Source organism: Callorhinus ursinus, unplaced genomic scaffold (genome assembly GCF_003265705.2).
Source record: "Callorhinus ursinus isolate GAN/ISIS: 27379988/994484 unplaced genomic scaffold, GSC_fseal_2.0 scaffold4, whole genome shotgun sequence".
Classification (NCBI taxonomy): domain Eukaryota; kingdom Metazoa; phylum Chordata; class Mammalia; order Carnivora; family Otariidae; genus Callorhinus; species Callorhinus ursinus.
Window position 1 is genome coordinate 148,686,119 of NW_027397066.1, and position 8,834 is coordinate 148,694,952.

The window sequence follows — 8,834 nt, forward strand, 5'->3', positions numbered from 1 at the left end:
AATTTTATTTTTTTAAAAAAGGGTTTTTAATGCAAATTGTTCAACTCACCATTTTAAAATATAGAACAGGGGCGCCTGGGTGGCTCAGATGGTTGGGCATCTGCCTTCGGCTCAGGTCGTGATCCCAGAGTCCTGGGATCGAGTCCCATGTCAGCCTCCTTGCTCAGCGGGGAGTCTGCTTCTCCCTCTGCCTCTGCCTCTCCCCCCGCTTGTTCTCTCTGTCTCTCTCGCAAATGAATAAATAAAATCTCTTAAAAATATATAGAACAGAGGACTTAAGTATCCCAAATGTATAAATTATTTGAATTTTATATTATGGATAGGTGGTAAGAAAAAGCAGAAAATCAGTATTAATTACCCAAGAAGGTTGAACAGTGGGACTTAGATGGGAAAGCTGAGTATCGTGGAATAAGTCCTAATTTGTAGATCCAATCATTCAGTTAACTGAAGTTGATATGTACTACTTGGATAGCAATCAATTTATGAAATCATTGGGTATGGCTCTTCAATTTCTTTGGTATTGAAATCCTGAAAGACACTAATGGATATGCGCTAGAATTATTATATACCCGTTTTTTTAAATGTCTTTTGATCGTCCCTATGGATGGAACCATACGTCTCTCATCTACTACCACTTTTCGCTTTTGTGGTATATCAGTAAAATTTACCCCGACTAGGTTCCTTCTTTCTGGGTCCTCACTAGACCGTGTTTCTACTTCTTTAGTTATTTTGCTGCCTCTGAAACTGACTTCTGAGATTCTCTAAGAATGTATCCCTGTTCGGATATTTATGAAAAAGTTTAAAAATAAAATATGGACTGGTTAATGATTGTTATAAATGTAAAACTACTCATTCAAATTAAAATGGTGCCAGGATTGATCGATCATTTTTAGGCACAATACTACTTACTCACTTTCCATTTCTCTCATCCCCCGCTTGGGTGAAGAAATATGTATTAGCTTCTCTAAAACCTAATTCAGGTGGTTGGTTTTGTGTTTGTTTTACAAAGTGCCAGTTGCTATCAAGAACGCAATACAGAGTCTCACTCAGCCAGAGATTACTACTCCTAATCTCCCTCTGCAAGTCCTACCCTTTATACTATTTTACCCGTTAATCTCTTTTCCCATTGCCACTGCATTCCCACTTCTATTCTTTTTTTTAATTTTATTGTCATGTTAATCACCATACATTACATCATTAGTTTTTGATGTAGTGTTCCATGATTCATTGTTTGCGTATAACACCCAGTGCTCCACGCAGAATGTGCCCTCTTTAATACCCAACACCAGGCTAACCCATCCCCCCACCCCCTCCCCTCTAGAACCCTCAGTTTGTTTCTCAGAGTCCATAGTCTCTCATGGTTCATCTCCCCCTCTGATTTACTCTCCTTCACTCTTCCCCACCTGCTATCTTCTTTTTTTTTTTTTAACATATAATGTATTATTTGTTTCAGAGGTACAGATCTGTGATTCAACAGTCTTGCACAATTCACAGTGCTCGCCATAGCATATACCCTCGGTTGCTGGAGTGGTGGGGGGTGGGAGGGATGGGGTGGCTGGGTGATCCCACTTCTATTCTTTATTTGCACTGTTTACTGATCTCTCTGCTATAGTCTTGCCTCCTTTAATGTAGCCACACTGGTAGAAAAGTGTGTTTTTTGAAGTGTTCCTTTGATTATGCTATGCTGCTGCTTAATATTAAAAGTTTCTCTTATTCCTACTGAGCAAAGCCCAGGACAGTGAAGATCTTTTTCTTTTAAGTCTCACCTACATTTCCAGAGTCCTCATCTACAATTCTACTCTCTGTATACAAAGTATTCTCTTCAGTCCTGCTCTTGCACACTATTTCTTTTGCTGAGAATGATTTTCCCTCCATTTGGCTTATCTTCTAAGACACTGTACCTTCCTTAAAAAGGGCATTCTCAACTACAGAAGCCAAATTATATGCTCCTCTTTGTTGCTTTAATGCCATGTTTATACTTTGGATTTTTACACCAATTTCATAGTTATTATTTATGACTTTAATCTCCATTGGCTCTGTCTTTTGGTTTTCAGTCTTTCTTCCAAGGTTTATTTCCCCCTAGTGCCTAGCATTTGATTATTTGTTTGCTTGTTTATTCATTACAAACTAAGTGGTACTTAGTCATTATTTGTTGAATGAATGAATACCAAATCATAATGAAATTATAATCAAGGTTTCCAGATAAGTAAGATTTTATCAAGTTCAAAGTTGCAGTCTGGTCAGTCATGCTATATCCTTTCAATGGAAGGAATGTATTGAGGGAAGAAAGATCTAATCAGCATGTGTCATGAGCACTGGGTGTTACATGCAACTAATGAATCATTGAACACTACATCAAAAACTAATGATGTACTCAGTGGCTAACTGAACATAATAAAAAAAAATAAAATGGCATCTTAAAAATAATCAACCTGTGTTCTAGAAAAGGGTCATCATACTTTGTTGGTATGTTAATGAAGGATTTAGACTCAAAGTTGATAGAAGTGTTTACTGGGTCTCAGTTGGTGTGCCTAGGCACTGGCCATAGGCAGAGAACAAGATAAAAATGGTTCTTGTTCTCACTGAGCTAAAAGCTGAGCAGGAAAAGACAAATAAGTAATAACATCTAGTAAGTACTTAAAAGGAAGTATGATGAGTCTGACTAATCTGGGGGAGAGAGAAGACTTCTTAAGAAGTGCTGTTAATCTGTGCTGTTAATGTAAGTCCTAACGGATGAATGAGGGATAGCCAGGGAAGGTTTAAGCAAAAGGGCTGGCATAAACCAGGTCTTGAGAGGAAGGTCATTTGAAGGAAATTCACTAGGACTAGCATGCATTGTGTGTAGGTGGGAGGAGGGTGGTGAGAAGTCACACGGGCTCCAGGGGCAGTTTGTGTTTAGTGGAAAAGGTAAGCAGCAGAATATCTAACCAGATTTGAGGTTTTGAAGCATTTATTGTAGTGCTCTATTCTGGAGAATGAGTAAGAGGTGGCAAGGCTAGAGGCAGAGAAACCGTTTAGACGGCCATTACAGTAATCTACCAAAGAGATAGTAAGGATGCCTCGGTTTATGAGGACATTGGAGCTGGAGGGAAATAATGGGATTGAGAAAATGTAGTTCTCATTTAAGACTCTTAAACTGGATTTAAACTGATCTTGTTTAAGGACTATCTGCAATTTAGTATCTGCATGGGGGGTGATACCACATTAATAATTGGTCTACTATTTTGCCTAATTGGTCCTGAACTGGAATCTTAAACATACAAAATCTTCAGCCATTCACACCATCTATGCATCAGATTTGCACTGCACCAAGAACCCAAAGTAATTTGTAGGGACCTTAAATTTGAGGAGCACTAGTTTCCACTTACATAACTCTTGCTTTATTATCATAACCAACATTTGAATCTAAGCTTTCAAATTCTGATTCTTTTGAATTGCTTTCATATAAATTAAACTTTTTATAACCCATGTTCAATATCTTGGGGTCTTTCCCCTTTCAAATGTATAGTTTAGGATTTTGAATACATTTAATTCTTTTTTTCTTTACTCAGTTGAACTATGTGTAAGAGTTAAAACATTCTTTTTCCAAAATTAGGTGTAAAGTTTGTACAAATTAATGTTTGGTGTCTCATCAGAAATGATTCTTCACTAAACATGCATAGGTCATACCAATATGTTCTGTCTTTGAAATATCTGTGTGTATGCTGAGAAATTTCCCAGTTTTTTACTTTAATTGTATTGTCCAAAGTGTAAGGAGCAATTCTCCTCTGCATACATATTAACTTTTCAGTATTATGTCCCAGAGTCACCTTCTTGAATATACGGAAAATGATTTTGGGAGTCCATATTTTACATTTAAATTAAAATTCAGTGATAAATGGTTTTACTAACTTTTCAAAAAAAACATTTGTCATGTACAATCCAATTTGAGAAGTGTTAAAATGAGAGAGGAAAAAAATGCATCTTATATTTAAAAAAATATACTTAGGAAGCAGTATCGATAGATGGACTGGGTTTGAGTAGAGAGGAAAGGAAGGCAGGAACCATGAAGCATTCATCAACTTACCCAATCAGTATGTCATCTTCTTAGTGATTCTTACTAGTTTAGAAATCACTTGTGTTTTCAAATTCTGATTATTGTTAGTCTGTTGACATTCAAACTAGAAAACTAAAAATGCCACCACAGTTGAGGACTTGAATAAAGGTTAAGAAAAAACAAAATCAAATTGTTAAAAATTTAAAAGCATTTCAGTATTCCATTTATCTTTTTCTCAATTTTGCAACATTTTTTGAATCATTTCCCTCACCTTTTGGGTCAGGATTAGTTTTTCACCCTTTATATATTGTGCTTTTTTTCAGTTTTTGAATGTGCTGGACTTTCCATGACCTTATACTGTTCCTTCTACCTGAAATGCTCCTTATTCCCCAGTCTTTGTTTCTTTTTTTTTTTGTTCTCTTTAAGATTTTATTAGAGAGAGAGAAGGAGATCACAAGCAGGAGGAGGGGGATGTTGAGGGGGAGAGGCAGAGGGACAGGCAGACTCCCTGCTGAGAACGGAGCCTGCCACGGGGCTCAGGCCCCAGGACCCTGAGATCATGACCTGAGCTGAAGTCAGACGCTTAACTGACGGAGCCACCCAGGCGCCCCCAACCCAAGTCTTTGTTTCCTATCCTCTCTGCCACTTCTAGGGAACTTCTACTTACCCCATGGTTTCAGATTAAACCTAACTTCCTCCAGGTAACATTCCCTAAGTCCCTAGCATGCTTTAGGCTTCCCATTACATATGATTAAAGCATCCTGTGATTTTTCTTCATTTCAATTTGTACGTTATCAAAGCCATTATTCACAATTGTTGCATAAGATCTGTCCTCCCTGCTATACTGTAAGCTCTGTGTGAGAAACATGCTCAGTTTTGTTTACTGATGTACCCTCCACACTTAGTATGCGCCTGCTATGTAGGACATTCTCAGTTCATTTTGTGGTTTGATAAATGAACATTTAGACCCCTCTAGCCCCCATGGTACTATATGACTAAAATTGTATAGACAACTTTTACTGATTTCTAAATTCAACATCTTAAACTAATTTCCATTTAAAATCACCTGTTTATTTAGCTATTATATTTCTGTATCTGGTAATGTATTTAACTAAATGTGAGATATAGTATGTAGCATTAATTGCCAAGTTGGTAACTTCTAAAATCATTCTCCATATTTTAGGCATTGATATTTTTTTAGCCCAAGTAGAAGTTTCTCCCATTAAAAAAGGTGAGGAAATTTTGCACAAAATACATAGGTCTCATTTAAAGCACTAAAAGCCAGTGAATTTTGAGAGAAAATGAGATTTCTGCTTGTAGCGATATGGTAGACAAGATATTTAAAAAATTTTTAAAAACTCCTGCAACAAGCCATCAAATATTCAATAGAAAACACAATAAATACCGCAGGAAGTGAGAAGAAATTCCTACAGGACAAGTCTCCAACTTGCCTAAAACAGCACCCGCCCTGAGGTAATTTGCTGATAGTAGAATTCTAAGGCCTTGAGGGTTTGTTCCCCTCATGTATTTTCATCAGTCTTATTATGGAATATTAAATACAATCACATTCACCAACCTAGGCTCTGACAAATGTATACATTCTTGTAACCATCACCCTAATCAACATACAGCAGAACATGCATCTTTGAAATTACTCCTCTCCCTCCATTCTTGGTCCCTAGCAACCACTAAATTTGTATTTTGTCATTTTAATTTTGCCATTTCTAGAACTTCATGTAAATGTAGTCCTATAGTATTTGGCTTTTGAGAGTCATCCATACTGTGTGTATTAGTAGTTCATTCCTTTAATATTGCTGAGTAGTTATTTTATTATGTGGAAATACCACAATTTCTGTATTGTACCATTAGTTGATGGTTATTTCCAGTTTGAGGATATTATGAATAAAGCTGTTGGAACATTTGAATACAAGTCTTTGTTTGAATACACATTTTCATTTCTCTTGGATAAATAGCTAAGAATGATAGCTGAGTCACATGACAAAGTTATGTTTAACTTTCTGAGAAACTGCTAAACTGTTTTCCAAAATGGCTGTTCCATTTTACTTTCTCCACCAGCAACTTATGAATTCCATTTCTCTGCATCCTCACCAACACTTGGTTCAATCAACATTTAGTGGGTGCGTGCGATGAAAGACTGAATGTAAGGCTGAAATTATGTGCTGTCTTGACATCTGGTAAGATAGGGAGGGCCTCACATGGCCTCACATGGCCTAACCATAAATGGTCCTCCCCACTCTGCTGCCACAGATAGGATTCTCCAGCCAAACCACCCTCCTTACCAGGGGGACCAGGCACAGTTCCTGCTTGTTCCTGAGTAGCAGGTTCCAGTTTCATGCCAGACAGTTATTCAGAGAAGCCAATCACATCCTTATGTAGCAACCACGGGGCACCTCATAATGCTATGAAGCTTACCTCCCACAGCCCCTAATTGCTTACTGTTTCCAAGTGTTACTCCCGGGTGGCCCTGCATGGCATGCAGTGTCCTTCCCCCACAGGCTGTGAGCACATGTAACTTAAACTGTTAATCCCATCTGTCCTGTATTTGGTGTCATATGTTGGGCGATCTCCACTACTTTAGGGTGGTAATCTTTCCCTCAACAGTGCAGTGAATAGGACCCGATTAAAGCTGTGCATAATGGTGTCTCATGGTAATTCTAGTTCACATTCCTCTAAGATGTTGAGCACTATATACTTACTTGTTATCTGTATATCTTCTTTGGTGAAGTTTCGTTCAAAGCTGTTCCCTATATTTTTTTAAAGACTTATTTATTTGAGAGAGAGAGACAGCGCAAGTGGGAGGAGCAGAGGGGGCGGAGAGAGAAAGCTGACTGTGTTGAGAATGGAGTCCCACATGAGGCTAGATCTCAGGACCCTGAGATCCCCACGTGAGCCAAAACCAAGAGCCAGACACTTAATCCACTGTACCACCAAGGTGTCCCATGTTCCCTGTTTTAATTAGGGTTGTCTTCTGTGAGCTGTAAGAGTCCTTTGTCAGGTACATGTTTCGTAAAGATTTCTCCCAATCTTGCTTCTCATTCATTTCCTTAACTGTATTTTAAAGAGCAGAAGTTCTAAATTTTAACATCCAATTGATCTATGTATTAATTATTAAGAGAAGGGTGGGTTGAAATCTCCAACTATAATTTTGTAGTTGGAGGCTACAAAAAAATTTAGTTCTCTCATGTATTGGGAATCTGTTATTAGATATATAAACATTTTGACTATTTCCTCATGACAAATTGACTATCATTATGAAATGGCCCTGCTTATGTAGTAATATCCTCTTCTGAAATCTACTTTGACATTAATATAGCCACTCCAGCCTTCTTTTAGAAAGTATTATAGTAATTATTTCCCATCTTTTAAAGTATCTGTGGGTGTATTTAAAGTGGACTTCCTGAAGGTAATATGTAATTTGGTATTGCTCTTTCATCTAATCTGAAAATCTCTGGAGTATCTGGGTCATTTACTTTTAATTTGATTATGGATATGGTTGGGTTTAAAATATACCACCTTCTTATTTTCTGTTTCCCATTTTGTCTTAGTTCCTCTTTTGTTGTTGTTCTGGCTGCTTTTCCTGCATTATTTGGAACCAAATGAATTTTGTGTTTCTATTTTCTCTCTTTCATTGGCTTATTATAAGTATACTTCTCTTTTTGGTTTTGGTAGTTGCCCTAAGGTTTGCAGTATAAATCTTTGACTTGTTACAGGCTATCTCCAAATAATATTACACTAATTCAAGTAGTACAAGAACATTATAACATACTTCCATTCCCTCTCAAGCTTTTTGTTATATATTTTACCTCTACATGTGTGGTATAAACTCCACAAAACATTGTCATTAATTGTGCTTTAGTCATTCCTTCTTTTTTAAAGAGGTTTAGGGGCATCTGGGTGGCTTAGTCGGTTAAGCGTTTGCCTTTGGCTCAGGTCATGATCTCAGGGTCCTGGGATCAAGCCCCAGGGTTGGGCTCCTTACTCAGCGGGGAGCCTGCTTCTAACTCCCTCTGCTGCTTCCCCTGCTTGTGTGCTCTCTCTGTCTCAAATAAATAAACAAAATAAAGAGGTTTAAATAATTTTGTTTTAAAGTCATGTATATCCGTGTATTTACCATTTCTGGTATTTATTGCTTTATGTAGAGCCACATTTTCTCCTGGTATCATTTTCCTTCTGCCTGAAGGGGCTTTTTTAACTTCTCACTAGTTTGCTAGTGATGAATTCTGAAAAAGCCTTTCACTTTCATTTTCAAAAGGTGTGAAAAAAAGATGTTTTTGCTGGGTATAACAATTTTAGGTGAACAGGTTTGTTATTCTTCCTTTTAGGAATTTAAAAATGCCTCTTTACTGTTGTTTGGTTTGCATTATTTCTGATGAGAAGTCTGTCATTTTTGTCTTTGTTCCTTTACAGAAATCTTCTTACTCTGCTTTTTTAAGATTTCTCTTTATCACTGATTTTTAGCAATGAGAAGGGCTATGTAGAAAAACCAAAATCAATTAGATAAATTTTTATAATTAATAAAATTTGGTGGATTTGGGTGTATTATATCTCTATATGAAAATCACTTTTATTTCTATAGAGGAACCATGAATGGAGATTTTCATATATATATGTATATATTTATATATGTGTACATATATATGAAAGGAATAGAAAATGAATGTAGATACAAATATAATAAAAAGATGTGTGAACCTCATGTAGGAAATTATAAAATTTATGTAAAATAAAAACAAAGAAAACCTAAATTAATGGAGAGACCTACCATCTTCATGCTAGG